This window comes from Callorhinus ursinus, unplaced genomic scaffold, assembly GCF_003265705.2.
Source record: "Callorhinus ursinus isolate GAN/ISIS: 27379988/994484 unplaced genomic scaffold, GSC_fseal_2.0 scaffold14, whole genome shotgun sequence".
NCBI lineage: Eukaryota > Metazoa > Chordata > Mammalia > Carnivora > Otariidae > Callorhinus > Callorhinus ursinus.
Genome location: NW_027397076.1, coordinates 23,945,482 through 23,970,049, shown reverse-complemented (window position 1 = coordinate 23,970,049; position 24,568 = coordinate 23,945,482). Strand labels below are relative to the sequence as shown.

The window sequence follows — 24,568 nt, the reverse complement described above, 5'->3', positions numbered from 1 at the left end:
CAATCATTTGATTATTGCAGGCAACCCCCCTTCTTGGTGTTGTGCCAAAACTGACAAACTGAAGGCAGCCCCCTGGACTTGAATCCAGCAGTATAGCTGTCAATACATTCCTTGCTGAAGCTTGCAGGTTAATCATCCCTGGTGTCTTTATCCCAAATGTTGGCATGGGAATTTTTTTCTGAGTCCATAATTTTACTTGGAGAGCCAGCGTCCCCAAAGGCAGCCCACAGGTGAAATTCTGCCACATGATGGGATGCAGCCAGGGACAGGAAATAGGTTCCCACTTTTCTCAGGATCCAATCACTTCCATCATCCCCAATTGTAAGGACTCTCAGCATTTTCCCTCTTATTTTGCTTGTCCCTATCTCTGTCAAAAATACGCTTTTTCCTCTTTACCCTATGATTATTCTCTCATCCTTGAAATCTAGTTTTCAAAACACAAAAGCGAAGGAGATCTGTAGTCAGTTAATGCTTTCAGCCCTGCAACCACAAGCCTCTTCTGAGATAAAGGGGCAAAAAGTTCTGGATACCTTATGGGAATGTGGGGATGGAAAAACACAGTGAGAACAGAACACAAATTAATAGCTCAATAAATTACCTTGCCTCATTGCTTGAAAATTCCACCTAGAATTTTTAATGTCTCAGTACCCATAGTTCAGTTTGGAATTATACATTCAGAAGGAGAAATGGGACACACACAAAGGGGAAAATGTACATGGGCTCAATCATTTCCAATCCAGAGATTGTGTATCTGATTCAGAGAAACCTCAGCAGGCAAGTCAACCACACAGGAGGTGGAGATTATACTGTTCCTGTGTGTGAATATTTCTAAATGAGCTGTACCTTTCTACAATCCTGATTTTATCAGTGAGTTTGTGGCTATCAAACCACATATGAAATCTCATAAATGGTAGTCCACCATCCAACTTGCACTGTATGCAGTCATCTGTTAAAAGAATTCTTCCTTTGAGACGTATTTCTTTTCACAGAGCATTTAAAACTTAGTTGCCAGTTTGATCTGAATTTACTTATACTTATATTGCCATTTGCTACTGTGGCATAATGTTCATAACACATCTTCACCCCTTGATGTAAAAATATTCAAAGCACAAGATCGAGACTAGAATAGGGGATTGGAATAAACGGCTGCCTGGGGGTTCTGTCAGTTCAGTAGAGTTGTGCTAGCAGTGAAGAGAGTGGTTAACACTTACATGTGTCCCCTGATGGTTTTAAGGGCTTTATAGGTATCAACTATTTCAGTCCTTCCAACTCAGTGAGGCTGCTATTATTATCCCCATGTTATAGGTTAGGAGAACCGAGGTGGAGACTTTCAGTGATCGTCCAAGTTCACATAGCTTATAGGAAGCTGTTTGGGATGTGAGCCTAGTAGTTTGACAACTGAATTGCTCCTCTTAAACATTCTACTTGACATCATACTTTCCTAGGATGGAAGGGGGATACCGTCACCTTTATTCCCATCCTTCCCTGACCCAACCCAAATAAAATGTATCCATAAGCTTCCATTTCAGAAACAAAACAAATTAGAAAGTTTGTGCTTATTGCAGAGAAAAGTATGTCAAAGCATTTAAAAATAAGTTTTTATTTGAACCATACATAATACATATCTGATATTATTTATTTGTATTATGTAAAATTAAGATCAGAAGGAAGTACAACGTGAAGGTCTACTTTTTCATTTAACTTGATATCATAAGAATTTTTCACTTGAGTAGTTTTTAAAATATAAACTTATATTGTAAAATATATGAAGTTTTAGATTGTTCCCATCTTTTCACAGTTCTAGATAAAGGTAGTGAAAAATATTCTTGTATTCTCATGATCATTTTCTTAAAACATTTTCTGAAGTGAATCTATGGGATAAATCATATAAGCATATACAAGGTTTTGAAACACTTTCCCAGATTGTCTCCTCAAAGTAGTCTTGCTTTATATTCCCACAAATAATGCACAGGTGCCCTTTGCAATATGAGCTCAGCAACACTGGGTATTTCATTCACGTTTCTGTGTTACTAGCAAGGTCAAAAGGTTTGTTATATGTTATTGGGCTGTCTTAATTTCTTCTGCAAATATCTATTTTCTTTGGTGTAGAGATAAAGGTGTTTTTCTTATTGTATTCCAAGTATGATTTCCCTAGAAAGAATAAGCAACCCTTGGCTTTTCCATAGGTTATAAATATTTTTTCCTAGTTTTCTGTTTGTTTTTACTTTGCTTAACATGATTTTTAAATGAAAGTTTTAAAATGTAGTTTAAATGTATCAAAAATTGCCTTGATAGTTTTCTCCTTTATTTTCAGGTTGAGAATAGCTACCTTCATTTTAATATTGGAAAAAAATCAACTTAATATCTTCTCTAGTTATTTTTGGTTTAATTTAAAAAATTTTCACAGTGTAACTGACCTGAAACATACTTTGGCAAAAATTGATACTAAAATAGTTTGCATGTACTAGTATCTTAATAATATTGAATTGTCTTAGTTTATCAATGTTTTCTTTTGCTTTTCACTAAGTTTTCATAGTTTTCTTCATATGAAGCCTACAATTTCTCTTCAATTTTATCTCAAAATACTATGTATCTTGGATGCTGTTATGAAAAATATATATTGGCTTTCTAACTTTTTATTTTATTCCAGACTATAAGCAAGATATGAATTACATATATACATATGGTACATATTTATCTATCTATATAATTAATCAGCTTCTTGAAATCCCTAATTAATTTTAATGCTTTTAAATTCATTCTGATAGGTTTTACAAAAGCTGTAGGTTATACACAAAGATGGTCAGAACCATCTACAAAACAGATTCTATCTTCTTTTCTAATTGTTTTATGTCATTGTTTTATTGCATATGTAGAACTTCTAGAATAATATTAAATGGTGATAAAAACAAGTATCATTTTCTTGTTCCTTGTTTTAGTTGTTCCTTCCTAAGCAGAATATTGGCTGCTGTTGAGATAATTTACTCAAAAATATTTAAGCTTCTAATTTGTGCCAGGTACTCCAAAGATTCTAGAGAAAAAGGTAAAGAATAAACAAGATAAATAAGTAGATATATTAGTTTAGTCAATGCTAAATGTTAAGGGTAAAAAAATAAAAATATCCAGACAACAGAGTAAGGTATTTGGGTAGGTTGGCTCTAGATAGATAGGATAGCCAGGGAAGAACTCATTGAGAAGTTAATTGTTGAGTAAAGACCTTAAGGAGGGGCGCCTGGGCGGCTCAGTCCGTTAAGCCTCTGACTTCCGCTCAGGTCATGATCTTAGGGTTCTGGGCTTGAGCCCAGCATCAGGCTCCCTACTCAGCAGGGACTCTGCTTCTCCCTCCCCCTCCCCCAACTTGTGCACTCTCTGTCTCAAATAAATAAATAAAATCTTTAACAAACAAAAAGACCATAAGGATGTGAAAGAGCTAGTCGTGTTGATACTGGGCAAAAATTACTCCTAGAAGAAGAAGCAGCAAATGTAAAAGCCCAAAGATAGGAGTTCGGCGTATTTGAATAATAACCTGATCGTCAAAGATCTGGAAGTTAAAGAGGCACCAGCCCATGTAGAATTACAGATTATAATAAGCACTTTGGTTTTTATTCTGAGTAAGGTGGGAAGTTAAGAAAGGGTCTTGAAAGAAACTTGATTAGATTTTTTCTTTTTTTAGGAAGAAATAGTGAACCTTGAACATGAAACGTTTTATGAAGAGAATTGTACAAGAGGCTCAAGAATTTTCTGTATCCGTAAAACAAAAGTAAAAACAAAAATGGAAGTGAACTTTAAGTGGGTTATTAGAAAGTAAAATATCATTCCCCACAGCAAAGGGCATTACACATTAGGGAAAACAACAGTACACTTGCCTTAAAAATTATTACGAAATTTAAATGAAATAATGTGTAAAATATTCAGTTGATTTTTAGCAAATAAACAGTAAATACCCAATCTTGTTAACATATCATTATTAAAATTATTTCAACATGTCATTACATAGCAAGAACATTGCCATAGAAATATATACACTATTTGTAAGAAATGTAAATTTCACTTTTTAAAATGGAATTAAACTTTATTAATCTAGTCATATACCTTATCCCTTTAAATTTTCAGTCATGTAATTTTAGGATATTTTCTCAATGGTGACTTTAGCCTCATAGCAAACCTGGCTCTCTTGAAGGTAAATCCTAGGTATTTTTTTTTTTAAATATACTTTACTTTTTAGAGCAATTTTAGATTCACAGTAAAATTGAGTGGAAGATACAGATCTTTCTCCTATACCACTTGCCCCCACACATGCACAGCCTTTTCCATTCTTAGTATCCCTCACTAGAGTGGTACATTTGTTACAACTGATAAACCTAAGTTGACACACTATTACCACTCAAAGCCCACTGTTTAGACTAGGATTTACACTTGGTGTTGTATATTTTGTGGGTTTGGACAAATGTAATGATACATGTCCTTCATCATAGTATCACAAAAAGTGATATATGACTTTATCACTTTATCACACCTAAAAATCCTCTGTGCTCCACATATTCATCCCTCACTCCCTGACAACCATTGATCTTTTTACTCCCTCCAAACTTTTTCTTTTCCAGAATGTCATGTAGTTAAAATTATACAGTATGTAACTTTTTCTTGGTTTCTTTCCTTTTCCCCCAAATTTATTTATTTATTTATTTATTTATTTATTTATTTATTTAGCATGAATTAGGGGAGGGCAGGGGAAGAGGGACAGAGAGAATCTCAAGCAGACTCCACGCTAAGTAGGGAGCCCCATAGGGGGCTCGATCTTACAACCCCGACATCATGATCTGAGCAGAAATCAAGAGTCGGACACTTAACTGACTAAGCCACCCAGTTGCCCCGATTTCTTTCATTTAATAATATGCATTTAAGTTTGATCCATGTCTTTCTGTGGTTTGATAGCTTGTTTCTTTTTAGCACTGAATAATATTCCATTGTCTGAATGTACCCTAGTTTATTTAGCTATTCACCTATTGAAGGACATCTTGGTTGCTTCCAAGTTTTGGCAATTATGAGTAAGCTGCTATAAATACGCAGGTTTTTGTGTAGACATAAGTTTTCAATGCCTTTGGGTAAATATCAAGGAGCACTAGAGCTGGACGGTATGGTAAGAGTATTTATTTTTATAAGACACTTTTAAACTGTCTTCCAAAATGTCTGTCCCATTTTGTGTTCCCACCAGCAATGAATAACCATTTCTGTTGCTCCATATTCCCTTAAGCATTTGATATTATCAGTGTTTGGATTTTGGTTATTCTTTTTTTTTATGTTAAGTTAGTCACCATACAATACATCACCAGTTTTTGGTGCAGTGATCCGTGATTCATTGTTTTTGTACAACACCCAGTGCTCCATGCAGTACGTTCCCTCCTTAATACCCATCACCAGGCTAACCCATCCCCCCACCCCCCTCCCCTCTAGAACCTTCAGTTTGTTTCTCAGAGTCCATAGTCCCTCATGGTTCGTCTCCCCCTCCGATTCCCCCCCCTTCATTTTTCCCTTCCTTGTCCTAATGTCCTCCATGCTGTTCCTTATGTTCCACAAATAAGTGAAACCATATGATAATTGACTTTCTCTGCTTGACTTATTTCACTTAGCATAATCTCCTCCAGTCCCATCCATGTTGATGTAAAAGTTGGGTATTCATCCTTTCTGATGGCTGAGTAATATTCCATTGTATATATGGACCCCATCTATTGAAAGGCATCTCGGCTCTTTCCACAGTTTGGCTATTGCGGACATTGCTGCTATGAACATTGGAGTCCATGTGGCCCTTCTTTTCACTACATCTGTGTCTTTGGAGTATATACCCAGTAGTGCAATTGTTGGGTCATAAGGCAGTTCTATTTTTAATTTTTTGAGGAATCTCCACACTGTTTTCCAAAGTGGTGGTACCAACTTGCATTCCCACCAACAGTGTAAGAGGGTTCCCCTTTCTCCACAACCTCTCCAACATTTGTTGTTTCTTGCCTTGTCAATTTTTGCCATTCTAACTGGTATAAGGTGGTATCTCAATGGATTTTGGTTATTCTAATAGATATGTAGTGATAGCTTATTGCTCTCTTTATTTGTATTTCTCTCATAACATATAATGTGGAGCATCTTTTCATATACTTATTTATCATCTGTGTATCTTCTTTGGTGAAGTGTCTATAAAGGTCTTTGACCCACTTTTTAAGTAGGTTGTTTTTTGTACTATTGAGTTTTAAGTGTTCTTTACATATTTTTTATAACAGTCTTTTATCAGATATGTCATTTGAAAATATTTTCTCCCAGTCTGTGACTTGCCTTTTTATTTTCTTAACAGGATCTTTTGCAAAGCAGAAATTTTAAATTTTAATGAAGTCCAGCTTATTAATTCTTTCTTTAATTGTCATACCTTTGATGTTGTATCTAAAAAGTCATTGCCAAATGCAGGGTTATCTAGGTTTCCTCTTATGTTTTTGTCTAAGAGTTTGATAATTTGTGTCTTACATTTAGGTCTGTGATCCATTTTGAGTTCATTTTTGTGAAGGGTATGATGTCTGTCTCTACATCTTTTTTTTTTTTTTTGCATGGGGATGTCCAGTTGTCACACATTATTTATTGAAATAATTGAAAATTATTATTATTTATTGAAAACCATCTTTTCTTTATTGTATTGCTTTTGCTCTTTTGTCAAAGATCAGTTGACTATATTTATAAGAAGTCTATTTCTAGGCTTTCTATTTTATTGCCTTGATTTGTCTATTCTTTTGTCAATACCACTCTGTCTGGATTACTGTAGCTTTATAATAAGTCTTGAAGACAGAGAGTGCCAGACCTCCAACTTTGTTGTTCTTCAATATCGTGTTGGCTATTCTGGGTAATCTTAGGTACTTTTAAATATTAAAATGTGGGCAGGAAATCTAGTTTCTAGCACTAAAAATGTATATGATAAATCAGGAATACACTATCTTATTGTCTTTGAAATTTGCCATCACATTGTAATATGTGGGTCCAAGATAGAATATAATAAGCTTTTCTTTTTGAATACATGAAATTATGCTAAATTTTCTGTGTTTCTTGGAGATGGTAAGAGGGGAATGATAACATTAATAAAGGTGTGTGTCAGTGTGTAAAGTTTTTTGGGTATTAAACAATCTTTGCATTTATTGAATGGCCATGTAATACATGGACTACACTGCAACCAATTTTACAAAGAAACATTTCAGGTTTAGTTGGAATAAATGACAGTCAGTGGACTCACTTCTAGGATATCACATTAACAGTTTTCTTGTACAGAATTCTAACTAGTGGTACCCAAGTCATCCTGGATCAATGGCTTGAAAAGGTGGTGGCTCACTTTCTGAAGGTGTGCTCTTGACCTGGATTTTATTTTACAGTGTTCTGCTTTTCAAACATTCTGATGGAGTCACTTACTTCTAGAAACAAATGAAGTAAGAGAAATCTGTTTTTATTAGCCTTTATGTGACATAAAATATGATAAGGGCTACTTGTGGTATCTGTTCTCTAATGTGGAAGGACTTTTGCTGACAGCTAGTTTAAGTCAAAAGTGACAAGAGGGCTTTATCTCTTGGTCTCTTATCTCATACCAGATAAGAAATATCTTTAGTTACGCAGGTGTCCAGCCCTTTCTTGCAGTTTACCCACAATGAGATCTGAGATAAACAACATTGCCTTGCTATAAGCCTAAAAAGATTTTTAAGAAGTTATTTTTCCAGTTGCAAAAATACTAAAAAGAAAGCAAATGAGATTATCAGATACAAGAGAACATTCCAGAAAATTACATTTATCAATAGAGTCAAGCATTTCAAATATTAATTGTGTTTATTCTCATTAATTCAAAATGACCAGCCCTATATATATATATATTTTTTTTTTTTTGACCAGCCCTATATAGGGAAGCCCCGTTCTTGTATCCACAGAATCCACTGTTCACTTGAGCAGTGCTGTAATGTTAACAAAAGTTGGCATCTTGTGAAATTCTGTTGCTCTACTTGCTTTTTGAAGAATTTGAGGTTTTATTCTACATGACCATTTCAGATTGTGAACTTTATTATGTAAGGCATTTTCTTTACATCCTATCAACAACAACAACAATAACAACAACAACAAAACTTTCTGAGATATATGCAGTTATGTAACTGAACATGTTTTTCTCCTTTCACTTTGATTATCAAGCTTAAATAAAAAATGAAGCCTAGTTTTGTTTTGTTTTTATACCGGTTATGGCTTATATATTAGAATTTATTTTTTTGTCTCGGCTTTTTCTTCTAATAGTTTTTTTAATTCTTTAATTTTATATCTATTTTCTTGTGTGTTAGCTGTCCCACATTTTTGTGAGTAAAGGTTGTGTATGCATGGATGAATAAATGTTGCTTACCAAAAATTTCTAACTTCTTTAGAAACTTTTAAAGGTTTACCACTCTTAGCCAGTATGTCCAACACAGAAAATTACCCTCACTGGAGAACACTAATAATCAGTCAGAATTCAGAACAAAAAGTTAAGTTAGGGGAGGGGACTATGCCAAGTCAAATAAAGTGTATCAGCACTTCAAAAGCAGCTCACAAAAGTTATAACTTGATATTACCAGTCGTTTATAAGGGTTTTTTTTTTAGAATTATATTTTTCTAGTAAACTAGTGCTTGATAAGGCATGTAATAATGATTTATCATAGGCTGACTCACAGAATTACACAACCTCTCATATATCCTTTGAATTTTTTACAGTAAAGGGATACCTTTATAAATGCCTTTCCATCTTAGATTTTTAAAATGAATATTATTTAATACCCAAATTTGTATATAGTTTTAATAATTTCAAAGAATAGTAATTCTGCTTTCCCTTATAAAAACCATTTTCCACAAATCTTTGAAAGAGAACTCTATTTGAATATTATATCCAGCTTAAAATCATACATTTCACAAGATTCCTGGGTGTCTCAGTTCATTAAGCATCTGATTCTTGATTTTGGCTCAAGTCATGATCTCAGGGTCATGAGATGAAGCCCAGCATGGGGCTCTGCGCTCAGCAGAGAGTCTGCTTGGACATTCTCTCTTCCTCTGCCTCTGCTCTGCCCCCCACTTGTTCTCTCATGCTCTCTCTCTCTAAAATAAATAAGTATATCTTTAAAATAAAATAAAATAATCCATTTCAGGAAATGAGAAAAGGCTAGAGACCATTTAACGTGACTGGACAGGTGGGAAATTATTTTTAAGCTAATAATCCAAAAAACTTGGCATCATTTATTCTGAAAAGATAAGTCAAGAGGGTAAATTGATAAGTCTCTTTAAATACAAAAATGCTATTTTGTAAGGTAACATTCCCTTTTCACCTGTTCTTCATCTTCCCAGGTTTGGACTGAAGGAAGAAATAGACTTTTTTTTTAGGGAAGGGCAAACATAGGGAAAATGTCTTTTCCAGTATGATAGATCAAATACTGACATAGGTTGCCAAGGGTTGTTAGTTTGTTGTAAATTCTTGATCCCTAGGGAATCACTAAGTGTTGATAGACAACTATGTGATTTGAATGATTTAGACAATGGTGCTTGATACTAAATCCCTAGAAGAGATGAAAGTTGTGATGTTTTTCTAATTTATGGTTCAGTGATTTTATTGAAGCAGACATAGCATATTCAAAGAGGTATAGTTACTTCTTTGAAAATTAAGCATACAGACAGATGATGTTTCTAAAATTGTATTTATTACAGTTATCTAGTATCTTTTTTTAAAATATTATATTTGGAAAAAATTATATTTGACTCCAGCGGCTTCCTATACCATGCTGCACATGCATCTCTTGAGGTATTCAGGATGTTGCATTGGGGTATATATTTCTTTATTTCACTAGATAATAACTTTTTTGACAGCTAAGATCATGGTGAAAATTACTTGCATTCCCGGAACCTAGCACAATGTTTCATATGATGCCTGCAAACTGAGATGTAGATGAATGGAGAAAGGGAGAAAGCAAAAGGAAAGAAGATGAAATTCACTTTTTGGCTCATGTCTTAAAAAGCTGATCCTGTCATTTTGGCTTATAGCTATAAGGTGGCAGAGAGTATGCCACCACCAAGAAATTCACTCACTTACTCTTTCATTTAATCAATCATCTTAGAGTTAGGAGCTTTACTTTTCTTTCCTCTAGAGCCATGATCTTTCTGGAGTCTTGATGACTTGGAAAGACAGTAAATAATCTGAAAACCCTTCCACACAATACATATTTATTAATTGAACAACTGAAATCTTAGCAAGGTGAAAGTTTTTTTTTTATTTTTTTTTATTTAAGGCAAAAGTATATGGATGCCAAAATGGAGCATCCTCTGACAAACTGTCTTTCACATTCTTGCTTTTTAGTTTCCATACACACTTTTCTTTCTTCGAGAGACCTAATTTCAAGTTAACCAATTTAGCTGAAAATATTCCTGCACTTTCAGTGTTCCTCTGCTCTAATATTTATGTGAATATTCTCTTAGTGAGGAGGCAAAAAAAATCTGTTGTTGTAAAGATAGTGATCATTCATTGTGACCCCCACAAGATATATCACTTCATGTATATGATTTCTTTTTCTCTTGCTTTTAAATTTGACTTAACATGTACATTCACTCTTTGAAGATCAGGAAACTAAAGAATTTGTTCAATGTTACACACAAAGTTATGGGAAGAAGCAGGGATTGGAACCTAGTTTAGAGTTCTCATATGTTTGGACTCACTCATCAGAATGTATGTACTCATGTGGATTTTATTGTAAATTTATGTTTGCCTATGTCACAAATTTTATTTCCATTTTAATTCACAGTCAATGTTGAGATGACCCAGCTGAGGGGCTATCAGAGTTCTGATCACAATGAATTGTAATTGTGCATTTACTTGTCTGTTTAATTAAAAAACAGATGAGGGGCACCTGGATGGTTCAGTTGGTTAAGTATCGGACCCTTGGTTTTGGCTCATGTCATGATCTCAGGGTCATGAGATCGAGCCTGTGTCAGGTTCCACCCTGAGCATGGAGCCTGCTTAAGATTCTCTCTCTCCCTCCCCTCCCCAGCACACACACACACACACACACACACACACACACACACACACACACACACACACTCTCTCTCTCTCTCTCTCTCTCCAAAATAAATAAAATCTTTAAAAAAATTGAGTTCTCTGAGGGCAAAGATGGGTGTTCTCTCTTTGTAGTTGTTCTTGCAGGAGTACTGTTGGTTACAAACCTCATTTTCAGGGCACCTGGGTGGCTCAGTTGTTAAGCGTCTGCCTTCGGCTCAGGTCATGATCCCAGGGTCCTGGGATCAAGCCCCGCATCGGGCTCCCTGCTCCGCGGGAAGCCTGCTTCTCCCTCTCCCACTCCCCCTGCTTGTGTTCCCTCTCTCACTGTGTCTCTCTCCGTCAAATAAATAAATAATAAAAAAACCCACAAAAACCTCATTTTCTTCTTTGAATTTCAGTTTTTTTTATGTGTCAGAATGCTTTGTGTATTAGGGGACTATGAGACAGGGAATCAGTCAGGATAGTTCAATTCTCTTGTCTGTAGTTGAGTTAGGAGTGTGTGTGTGATACAATGCAAAATGAAAGAAAGTCTGTTGAGAGCTTGCTGCAAGTTTTTCTTGCCTAAAGTAAGGAAAGAGTTTGTATTCTTCTGCAATTGCATGTTTTACCATGAGAATATGATCGCTGGAGCTGTTTCAACCATTTTAAACATAAAAACCAAAATTCTGAAAATGGCAGAGCAGAAAGATGGAAGAATTTGACTACATTGTAGTTTTCTGAATTAATAACCTTTGAAATTTCTTAATCCCTTTTGTTGGGATCGATGATTTAATTAGAGCAATTACCTTATCTGCCATTTGTTCACCTCAGTTTATAATAAATTTTTCTACGCAATCAAATGTGGGCACAGTTGTGACAGAGAAGTTTCCTTCTCCTAACTGGCAAACATGCGGGGACTTCTATAGCATTTAGGGAAGAGCCAGATGCTACTCACTTTGAGCAGATTCAGCTGCTTCATACAGGTTCAGAACACTTAAAAAACAAAACAAAACAAAACAAAACCTCCTCATTCACCTATGCTAGGCCAAGACAGTGACACAAAAATCGCTGGTGTGCTGGTAAAAGTTAACAACTGGTTTCCCTAAAACAAAACAAAACAGTGCATACATATAAATGTATTGTTTTACTGATATAAAGGATGTGTAGTGCACAGTTTACAAATAATAGTAAAGTATGCAATAATGTTTACTGTAGGTTCCATGAAGCCAATTGAGTCTCACATAATGCTTTGTTTGGTTTTTGCCAAATTTATATATCTACAGACAAGCTGTAGTTGCCACTGATGGATGCTTGTATTTCAACATTACTGTTGGTTGATATTTTTATTTGTGTTAAGAAAGACAAAATGAAACTGTAAACACATGTTGGAATTTCACTCAATTGCCAATTACATGACCAACTTCTCTGCTGAATCAGATCATAGTTTTCAAGTACTGGAAGAATATTTCCTAATATTTTGTCTATTCACAGTGTAACAGATACAGCCATAATATACTTGGTTTACACTGCTCTATCAAGACTGGATGTTTAATGTTTGCCAATTACTGTGGTATAAATATTCTCGCAACTGCTGACTTTAGCTACTGACATTGTGTCAAAGAACATAGAACTGGGAAGAGGTGTGCAGTGGCCTACTACAATATTTCTTCCATATAGAAATGAGAGAGATAAATAATACCAATAACAAAGATAATTATAAGATATACTAAAATAATTGGGAAGTGATGAGGTTTGAGTATTTAATACATGCAAAATTTACTGAATTGTAAATTTATGTAATTTAATTTTTAATAATAGTTGTGTTTAACAACCAACTTGGAAAATTCCTGAAAATTAAATAATCAGAATTCATAATCTGGTATGAGCCAGCTGAAGCTCACTACTATATTCTATGGTTCATCACAGAAATAAGTAATTCGTTTGCCTCGTTCGGTGTATCTAGTTTTGAGTAACAGATGATTTAGAACCTCCCATTTCAATCAGATGTACTTTTTTTTTAGGCAAATAATTCTACTGGCAGATTGTTTTTTCTTTCTGCTCTCAAGAGTTAATGCCAGTATTGACATGATATAGTAGTTGAGGACCCAAATCTAATTATCTTAAGCTGCTCATGAATTCCATATCCCCAAATTTACATAATAGACTTAAATATTATAACTTCTGTTATAAGTAACAATTGGACTTTCCTTCAAAGAATAGATGTCAGTCAAAGCCTGGGAATTGGGCATTTATTTTTTTGTGGGTCAAAATTTGGCAAGTTGTTTGTATGTGATATTCAAATAAACTAGTTTTATTTAAATTATGTTATTGTTAGCCTGAAACTTCATATAATTTTTCCAGTTTTCATTTACAAATCAACTCAGCCCCTTTTGTTAAAGCTGGTGAGTATGTGAAAGTGATTTTCTTTCTACTCAGTGGACATAAATTTAGTGATTCAAGACTAATATAGCCTTGACTTTTCAGGTTTATTTAAATCAGAAAGGGAACAAAATTAAGGAGTTGAAAAGTGATATCAACAGTTTTACAATACTATCTTATAATTTGTCTTTTCCAATTTATGTTCAAAGAACAGCTCATTATGTTTCTATTCCTGTAGAGAATTTCTTTTTCTTTTTAAAGATTTTATTTATTTATTTGAGAGAGAGAGAATGAGAGGGAAGAGGGTCAGAGGGAGAAGCAGACTCCCTGCTGAGCAGGGAGCCCGATGTGGGACTCGATCCTGTGACTCCAGGATCATGACCTGAGCCGAAGGCAGTCGCTTAACCAACTGAGCCACCCAGGCGCCCCCTGTAGAGAATTTCTGATATTTACAAAACATTCCTTTTCGGGGATGTTTTCTCAGTCATGATTGTATGCACCATTGCTTTCTTTTGTTTTATGTTAAGTCAATGGAAAGAAAAGAAAACTACAGAAATAATCTTTCCTTCTTTAAATTTCATATTAAATGATGGTTTGTTTTTGAACTTGAGCAATCAGCTGATTTAGAAGAAAGGATACATAAATTTGGTATTAGATCAAACAATACCTAATTCTGCTCCAAATGCTTGAAAAACATATGTGAATTAAGTAAAATGTCATTGAAATTGAGATCTCTCTTATCTCAGTAGGGCCAGGAAACAGAGAAATAATTATTTTTCCATAGCTCCATACTGGGATCTGGCTGAATTTTGCCCATTCTGCCTAACTGACTTGTGTTTACAGGTACATTACAGTTGAATGCATGAGTAACTTGCTATATGAAATGTTAAATAGGATAAAAAAATTTATCCCTATTGCTATAGACATGATACTATTAATCTTGTGTAATTTGACACAATGTCTAGGCAATTCAAGAGCAATATTTTCTATAATCTAATAAGGCACATAATTGAGAAAAAAAATGGGGCTATAATGCTGACTTCTGTTTTTAAACCCAACCTTTTGTTTTTTGGTATTTTCAAAGACTTTACTTAAAAATTATCTTAATATTAATGTTGTATATGTTTTCTCTACTTACTGTCTTTATAAACATATAAAATTGATCTTTTTTCCAAGCATTTTTCTATATCTCTGTGCTAAAATATTATGAAATGGTTACATTTCATAAGTATAATTTATCAATATCTCATTTGAGAAATTTTAAATATAAACTAAGATTCCAAAGTTCTATTTTCAAGTACTTCTAATAATTATTAATGATAAGATAGAAGGGCAATGATTAACTAATATGCTGATTTTTAAAAGAACTATATTAATTTTAAATTCTTTTCCACCAAAATAATTTTTCCAGAATATGTCTTGATTGAAAGAATATATATCCTGGATGTATTTTCCCTTGTCAGACTTATGCATGAAGTTTTTGATGATTTCTAAGGCATTTAAAAAGAAAATTTTATTTACCAAAGCTGATTATTTGCCACATAATGAAACAGTGAAATTTGCTACCCTGGAGAATCATTCACATATCCAGCGTAAAGAAGGAAGACATTTTTAGGAATAAATTCTGTAAGGTTTTCTTACTGATGGCTTGATACAAAATAAGGCAAAAGCAGACCTGTTGGCTTAGGGAAACGCTCCAAGATTTTAGGTTGTAGATACTGCCAAATTGCCTTTCTCCTTTTCATCTCATTAAAAAAAGCAGAAGACTAGAGTTCGATCCGTAGCGGGAGCGGAGAGCGGACCCCAGAGAGCCCTGAGCAGCCCCACCGCCGCCGCCCGCCTAGTTACCGTCACACCCCCGGAGGAGCCGTAGCTGCCGCAGCCGGCCCCACTCACTATCACCGCCACCACGAGCAGCGAGGCCGAGACCCAGCAGCCGCCCGGCGCCCCCGCCCTCAGCGCTGCCGACACCAAGCCCGGCACCACGGGCAGCGGCGGCCCGGGCGGCCTCACATCGGCGGCGCCTGCCGGCGGGGACAAGAACATCATCGCAACAAAGGTTTTGGGAACAGTAAAATGGTTCAATGTAAGAAACGGATATGGTTTCATCAACAAGAATGACACCAAGGAAGGTGTATTTGGACACCAGACTGCCATAAAGAAGAAGAACCCCAGGAAGTACCTTCGCAGTGTAGGAGATGGAGAGACTGTGGAGTTTGATGTTGTTGAAGGAGAAAAGGGTGCGGAGGCAGCAAATGTGACAGGCCCTGGCGGAGTTCCAGTGCATGGCAGTAAATACGCAGCAGATCGTAACCATTACAGACGCTCTCCACGTGCAGGGGTCCTCCACGCAATTACCAGCAGAATTACCAGAACAGTGAGAGTGGGGAAAAGAACGAGGGATCGGAAAGTGCTCCCGAGGGCCAGGCCCAACAGCGCCGGCCCTACCGCGGGCGACGGCTCCCACCTTACTACATGCGGAGACCCTCTGGGCGTCGACCGCAGTATTCCAACCCTCCTGTGCAGGGAGAAGGGATGGAAGGTGCTGACAACCAGGGTGCAGGAGAACAAGGTAGACCAGTGAGACAGAATAGGTATCGGGGTTATAGACCACGATTCCGCAGGGGTCCTCCTCGCCAAAGACAGCCTAGAGAGGATGGCAATGAGGAAGATAAGGAAAATCAAGGAGATGAGACCCAAGGTCAGCAGTCACCTCAACGTCGGTACCAACGCAACTTCAATTACCGACGCAGACGCCCAGAAAACCCTAAACCACAAGATGGCAAAGAGACAAAAGCAGCCGATCCACCAGCTGAGAATTCGTCCGCTCCCGAGGCTGAACAGGGTGGCGCTGAGTAAATGCCGGCTTACCATCTCTACCATCATCCGGTTTAGTCATCCAACACGAAGAAATGAAGATGAAATTCCAGCAATAAGAAATGAACAAAAGATTGGAGCTGAAGACCTTAAGTGCTTGCTTTTTGCCCACTGACCAGATAAATAGAACTATCTGCATTATCTATGCAGCATGGGGTTTTTATTATTTTTACCTAAAGACGTCTCTTTTTGGTCATGACAAACGTGTTTTTTTTAAAAAAACAAACCTGTTTTTTCTCAACACACCTTTAAAGGTTTTTAAATTGTTTCATATCTGGTCAAGTTGAGATTTTTAAGAACCTCATTTTTAATTTGTAATGAAAAGTTTACAACTTGATTTTTTCAAAAAAATCAACAAACGGCAAGCACCCGTTAATAAAGGTCTTAAATAATTAAAAAAAAACCCAGAAGACTATAAAATGGTTACATTTTATTTAAACCTTGTTTGACAGATATTAATTAAATCTGCTTAAGTGTACATCAGATTTCTAGAGCATATCTGTTCATTCAAATATATATGTACAAATCACATTACACAAAATTGAAATTGGTGTTAATAAATCCAAACCAAAGGAATGAGGACAATTTCCTTTTAAACTTTTATTTCAATGTGCATGTGTTAATATGACCCTTTGGAATTGCAAGGAAGAGGCCCATTCTCATTTTATCTAAATATTTTTTAAGTCCTATAGTAACAGTGATTTGTAGTAAGGATCCACTGACAAGCAAAGTGGACTGAACTCTTCACTGTAAACCAGTTCCAGGGGAATACTATTACACAGTCTGCCTGGGACACAGAGCAGGGACTTCATTCTGGATCTGGATTGGCATGTTGAAGAAATGCAGGGGCCACCATTTACACTGTTCTGCCTTGTAGGGAGCTCATCATTTATGTTGTAGCCTATGTGGACAGCTCCCCCAATGCCTGGAGTTGTGCAAAGCATCACCCTGTCCAATACACATAGATCTAAAACACGTGTTTATTTTGTCTCCTCAAAATTGCAGCTATCAATTTCTGCTCTTACACTACAACACAACTATAAGAGCATAGAATTGGGGGTGCCTAGGTGGCTCAGTTGGTTAAGCATCTGCCTTTGGCTCAGGTCTCCATCCCAGAGTCCTGGGATGGAGCCCTGAGTTGGGCCCCCTGCTCAGTGGGGAGCCTGCTTCTCCCTCTCCCTCTGCCTGCCGCTGCCCCTGGCACGCACACTCTCTCTCTCTCTCTGTCAAATAAATACATAAAATGTTTTTTTATAAAGAGCATACATATGGAGTTTGTGATGGTTAATTTTATATGTCAACTTGACTGGGCTAAAAGATGCCTAGATAGCTGTAAAACATCATTTCTGGATGTGTCTGAGAAGGTTCCTGGAAGATACCAGCATTTGAATCTATAGATTGAATAAAGATCCACTCTCACTAATGTGATAGGCATTATTCAATTCATTGAGGGCCTGAATGGAACAAAAAGTTACAGGAAATTGGAATTCTCTCTCTCTTCTTGAGCTGGAATGTTCATCTTCTCCTGCTCTCTAATGTAGAGCTCCTGGTTCTTTGGCCTTCAGACTCTGGGACCTTCACCACTAGTCTTTACATTTCTCTTGTCTTCAGTCATGTAACTGGTAGCAACTCCAGAAGCTCCTTTAGTTTTCAGTCCTTTTGACCCAGGATGAAGCAGCTTTCTTGGTTCTCCAGGTTGCAGACAGCAGATTGTAGAACTTCATAGCCTCCATAACCACACGAGCCAGTTCCTAAATAAATTTTCCCTTATATATATCTCTACATATCCTATTGGCTCTGTTTCTCTGGTAAATACTGACTAATAACTGACTGGCATGATATTTTTGCATGTTTAGTTATATTTTTGTAATTGCTACACATTTATATAGTGATTACTAGGTGCAGGCAGTATTTTAATCACACATACAAATATTAACTCACTTGGTTTTCACAACAGCAGAGCCAGTATTCAAACTGAGGCAGTCTGTCTCAGAGCCCATACCCTCAACCCCTTTTCAGTGCTAAGATACCAGGTAGGTACCACAATTGCTGTAAAATGCAGATAAAAACAGTATCTTTCCCACTGTTTTTCAGGTGAAGAATGGATGAGTTACTCAGGTCATGATCTCAGGGTCCTGGGATCAAGCCCCACATCGGGCTTCCTGCTTGGCGGGGAGTCTACTTCTCCCTCTCCCTCTGCCCCTCCTCTCGACTCATGCTTGCTCTCTCAATAAATAAATAAAATCTTAAAAAAAATGGATGAGTTACTGCTTGTTAAGTGTAGAACAGTGCCTGACACTTACTGATCGTGTCAACTTTCCTACCACCTATTCTCTCCCACTCTTCCTCCAGCCCTTGGCATCAGGATGGGACTTGATGACTTTCTTGTCATTGTCATCACTCTTCTCTATTTTTTTTCTTTTTCTTTCTTTCTTTTTATTTATTTATTTATTTATTTTCAAAGATTTTTATTTCTTCATTTGTCAGAGAAAGAGAGAGCACAAGCAGAGGGGAGGAGCAGAGGGAGAAGCAGGCTCCCTGCTGAGTAAGGAGCCTAACGCGGGGCTCCATCCCAGGACCCTGGGATCATGACCTGAGCCAAAGGCAGATGCTTAACTGACTGAGCCACCCAGGTGCCCCTCTACTTTTTTTCTTTACATGTTTTTGTCTTTCTGTTTTTTCTAAAACCCGCTAGCTCTCTCCGTAAGTCATACATTCAAACTCCCTGAGAAGGAGAATCTCATTGGTTCAATATCTGTAAAAGATTGCTAGCTTTTGAGTCAGTGTTGGAGTAATCTATACAGATGTCTGGCTTTTTAGTCTGATGCCCAACCCTGAGCCAACGATCCGTGGCAAGGATGGCAGAGATTTTAACTATGCTAAAAAATGCTCCTTTCATTATAAATATGCTTTATTCCTCAGTTTAACTACTTGTGTAGCTTGCTTGAGATCTGCCCAAACCATGCCCATCCAGTAACACTGATCTACCTCAACATGTCATTTCCTCATTTTTGTAGATTGCTTTTGACTATTTGCAAAAAGCCAGCCTGATGTTATTTTAGATTAGATTCATAGCTTTTAAAAATTGAGTAATTTTATTATTTGTATTAACTTAGGATATATAGAAAGTAACTTCTTTATACTGTCAAATATTATTTACTATTTATATGCATCAGTTTTGCTACCTAAGTTTACAAATAGAGCAGAGCCATCTCTAAGACAAAACTGTAATTGAAAGTGGGTAATAAAATAGTAGGGCAAATGGTTCCCGGACTTGTATTTGGATGCATTGGTGTGAATTGGACAAAGGAAACTGGCAAAGATAAGATCCTGAAGACAGAGACTGAGGGAAGGTGAGTATTTTCTGTTACAACTAAGAGGGCTGGGTAGGAGCCTCATTGAAACTAAGATTGCCGGTAGAAGCTGAAAGTCTCATTTTTGTAAGGGATTCTCCTAGGTAGAGACACAAACTCAGTGGTCAGATAATGAAAGATGACACAGCTTTAAAAAACTGAGTATTCTCTTCAGATCATAGAGGATAGGATAGCCTCAGCCCAGTAGGATGGAAGTACATTCAGTTCCACTTTTGTCACCTCTTTCTTTGGAACATCTGAGGAGCAGGGGTAGACCCAAGTAGATAATCAGGCTTGTTCCAGAACAGATCAGTGGAAGGAGCTTATGGGAGTCATCATCCTCAAAGGTAGATGTTAAGGAAGGGATTTATCTAGTACATGCCAGGTGTTCAAAACTAGTGTGGAATGAATGATAAACTGAGGCAAAATCAGGTGCCAGTTAACACCTCTGAGGTACCCTAAGGATGCTAACCTAGGGATAAGACTAGAGATCTAAGACTAGACAGGAGGTAGCAATGTACAAACAAAGTTTGAGTTATTACCGTTTGTGTTATACCAAACCAAAGGGTGGTTGAACGTGAGAAAATATTAGTTACATATTGATCTCACATAGATTATTTCTTGATTGAACTGAGAAAATGTGTAATTCTACAAAAGGTAGAGATTATGCATATAAACAGTGAAGGAAATTCTGACGCTGAAGAATATGGAAGGCAACTATTTATTTTTTACTACATTTATATGCCCCTGTTTGACTTTTCCTTCCTCAATATTGGATGGATTTAAAAAGTATATAATAAACTTCTAAGCTTTTTTGGATATTATTTGTTTATAACACATATAGAGTAAAAATAATTTAAATATTTAACAATAAATATCGAAATATCTGGTAAAAAATAGTTAAACTTAGCTCATATCATAAGGATTATGATCACAACTCTCACACATATGGTCCTAGATTCCCTGTGGTATAGGGAAAAAAAAAACAATATTTGATGAGTACCTCTATTTGTGGTATACTTCAAGATTCATTCTCTTTGTTTCACTTACTCAGTTAAGATGTACAGGACTTATTCTTATTCACCATACAGTTGTGGCTCCTAGTATTTTTAATTAATGTAAATTAAAGCAGAGACCAGTTGGGTGAAGGAAATTTTGATGATGATGATGATAATGATGGTAATGATAAATATGCTGCTGATGATAATAATGATAATTTGGCTACATTTTCATGATACCCTATAGAAGTTAAGCAAAGTTTCATTTAATAAATTACCAAAATTTTTCCAGCCTTCTCTCAATTCTTCCTTCTTCCATAGTAACCAGTAGATTCATAAGAAAGGGTGAGGGTAAAGTAGAAAAAAGTCTTAGGAATTTATTGTTTCAAACTTCATCTTGTATCTCAATAGGTTTTAGATACTTTCTTTTCCAATGGCCTTGTTCATTCTTTCATTTTCCAAACACAACATAATATGGTATTCTATGTCATACCTCTATAATACAAAACTCATAGGGAAAATCATTCTTGACCTCTTCCAATAACTTGGTGGGCTTGTTTTTATAATATGTTGGTCACAGCTCGAAGATAAGGTAGCAGTTCTGGAAAGTTTAAAAAAGTTACAGTGTCCTAGGCACAACCCAGATCAATTCAAATCAGGATTTCTCAAGGTAGGACCTAAACATCAATAGTTTAAAATCTCCCTGGTGATTCCAAAGTGCAGCAAGTTAGAGACCCACTCAGCTATGGAAACATGCTGGTCTGAGTAGTCCTTGAAGGTATGCTTCCTGGTTTATCTATGATTCCAGAGCAGACCAACTCTGCTTCTGACTCAAGGGGACTGTGTTTAGATATGTTAATAAGATTTCCTGTCTTGGAAGGCATTCAGAATTCTTAAGGTGACTTTGTATATCTCATCCTGATTTATCATGACATGGTTTATAGACTTATCCTAAGAAGGAAACCTTGTTTTCTTTGGGGATAGTTTTTAGGTGGGAAGAAAAGGTGCATTTATGTCACCAGTTGTAGAAAAATGTAGAAAGATTCAACAGATCTGTACCTCTGGAACAAATAATACATTATATGTTAAGAAAAAAAAAGAAGAAAATAGCAGGAGGGGAAGAATGAAGGGGGGAAATCAGAGTGGGAGACGAACCATGAGAGACTATGGACTCTGAGAAACAAACTGAGGGTTCTAGAGGGGAGGGGGTGGGGGGATGGGTTAGCCTGGTGATGGGTATTAAAGAGGCACCTACTGCATGGAGCACTGGGTGTTATACACAAACAATGAATCATGGAACACTACATTAAAAACTAATGATGTAATGTATGGTGATTAACATAACAATAAAAAATTTAAAGAAAAATGTAGAAAGATAATAATAACAAAAAGTATACCACCACAGGCATTATTTTCAAGTAGCTGATATTAAAACGATACCTAGAAAATAGTCAGCTCTCTTTAAATTTTAATTGCTATACCTCCCAGCAGTAGAATTGGCTAAATAGATTTTAGAGAAGAAAGAAATTGCCCAGTATTTGTCTCAATAGAACTCTTTATGTTGCTATGAAAATACTTGACACTTGCAATTTTACAGAGAAATATTTGGGTTTCCTAGAACTTTCAAAATTGTGCTGCTTTGTGCCAACAGGGCAGAAAATTGGGTCAGATTATTTGTCATCTGTCCATTTTAAAAGACAAAGACCTTGGAAACTGCTCTGCTACTTGGGTGGGTTGCTGTGCAGACATTATTTCCCATCACAGAAGAGAAACTGTGAGACATTTTCTCACTAATGAGGACCTGCATGCCCTTTCTTTGTTCTTGTAACTTTCAGGATTTGATTTTCTCTGATTCTTTTAGAGAATGCAGTCTAATAGAAATTTTTATTAATAAATTGGGGAATTAGGTGGGAAAGAGTGTAATATTGAATTGTTTGAAAATTCTTTGAAGTTTATGGAAAAATCCACCCTTCCCCCCCGACAGTTTATACAGTTCAATAGCTATTTAAACTTCCATTCAATTTCCAAACCTTTTTACACAGGGGGCCTTTTAATTTTTCTTTTTACTAGACTCTACAGTTTATCTTCAAACAAAGTTGGCTTTGAGGGAATTTGTGCTCTTGCTTCAGAAGTATCCTTTTATACATGTTGACTTTGATGTTTAATTATTACAAAGCAATCATAATACAATTAAATTGTGTTGATGTTTTCTTGAATTGTTTATCTGCTACTTTCATTGCAGTTTATTTTAGCTCAATTATTATATATCAATATTGAGTTATAATACGGGCTTTCTGTGACTGTCACTGTTCTGGGAGGTCTATTTTGTCATTTAATTGGAAAAGGTTCAGGGTACCCTTTTAATGACTTAAAATTCTCAACCTGAATTATTCAGATATGGGAGGAATGTGGGAGTTGTGCTATTTAGAATAATTTTAATGCTGCAAATTATCAGACTAATTTTCAGTGGGGACACTGAGCTATGTGAAGTACTCAGACGAAAAACAAAACTTCTCGGTATCATGGTAGAGTTCAGAACCACTCCGTCCGAAGCTTAGAAATGGCTTCTTAAGAGATACAGCTGAGTGAATGAAGCTGTTGACCTGAAAGCTGTCAGCTCTAATGCTAGCTCTAGCTCTGATTTCCGCTGTTACTTGGGTAAACCATACAGCCTCTCTGCACATACATTTTCTTATCTATAAAAGGAAGATGCTAAAGTATCAACACTTCTCACCATGGCTTACGGAAATCTTGGGAATGAAATATGAGTATTCCAAATGAATTATTTGCTCATTCACTTCAATGCAGCACTGAGATTTACAAGTAGTTTTTCTTTCCCCCCAGTTTAAGTTCTACCTGGATTTGATACATTCAGATTAAATTTTTATAGAGATGAAAAGTTTCAACATCTCCATTGCTTGCTACTTTCAGTAATGTTTAGGAAACATTGATTATGTGTGTTTTTCAAATTCCATATAATGGCTTACAGTCTAATGATGAAGGACGGAAAGACTAAGAGAGACAGACAATTCAAGCAGTGTCTTGGGTTTATGACAGGGAAATTTTGTATGGCTAGGGCAATGAAGGTAGGTTTCTAAATGGAAGCCACACTTGATGCGTGACTTGAAGGATAGGTAGGATTTTAAATTATGGAGGTGGTGGGTCAGAACTTTTTCTTGAGAGGGAAAAACAGGAGCAAAATATAGTTGACAGAAATGTACAAGCACTGTGCACAAGTAAACAGCTCATTTTGACTTGCCTAGAAGGTACACATAAAAAAGTCCTAAAGTTTGATGTTACTATGTAGGTTTGGGGTCAGATTCTGGAGAGCCTTGAAGGCCAGATGAAAGAGTTTCCATGTTACTCTGTTGGATGAGGAAAGTCATTAGGGGTTCTGAGTGACATAGTTGAAAGGGGAGAGGCAGAGTTAGCTGGCTGGTGTAATAGTCCCGAAGTGGGCTGTTACACTGAGTGTGGTTTTCCTTACCAGCTGCTGCTCAGTAAAATAATGGAATGACTAGCCCTGAATATAATTGCCAGCCTTAAGTAGCTGACATCACTTGGAATTATTTTCTCATTGAATTTGTGTCTAATAGGTCAATTCCAGCTTTCAAACCACATTTTTTTCCTTTTGGGAAAACTAAATTTTTGGAAGAAAAGATAACTTTTTGTTGTTTTCAATGTCTTCCTTGCTCCCACCACTGGGTTTGTTGTTGTTGTTCAAATAAGAGCTCTTGTTCTTTTAGCCAAGAAGATTTTATTTTCTAATTTTTTTCCCTAATCAGGCAGTGAATTTATAATCCTGTGTTTATGATATCATGTCTGTTTCCATGGGAATAGATGTAATACAGCATATTTAGCACCATGGACGGGATCCAGCTAAAAATATTTGTAAAAGCCTGAAATGTGAG

At 36.3% G+C, this 24,568-nt stretch overlaps 1 long non-coding RNA gene and 1 pseudogene across 3 annotated transcripts in view; both read left to right on the top strand.

Annotated features, from left to right (window-relative positions):
* The window catches only part of LOC112831938 (Y-box-binding protein 1-like), an 87,785-nt pseudogene extending 71,269 nt beyond the window's left edge, over nucleotides 1-16,516 (top strand).
* The window catches only part of LOC112831949 (uncharacterized), a 194,619-nt gene that overhangs the window by 164,465 nt on the left and 5,586 nt on the right, over nucleotides 1-24,568 (top strand). The gene's annotated exons all lie outside the window — the stretch shown is intronic.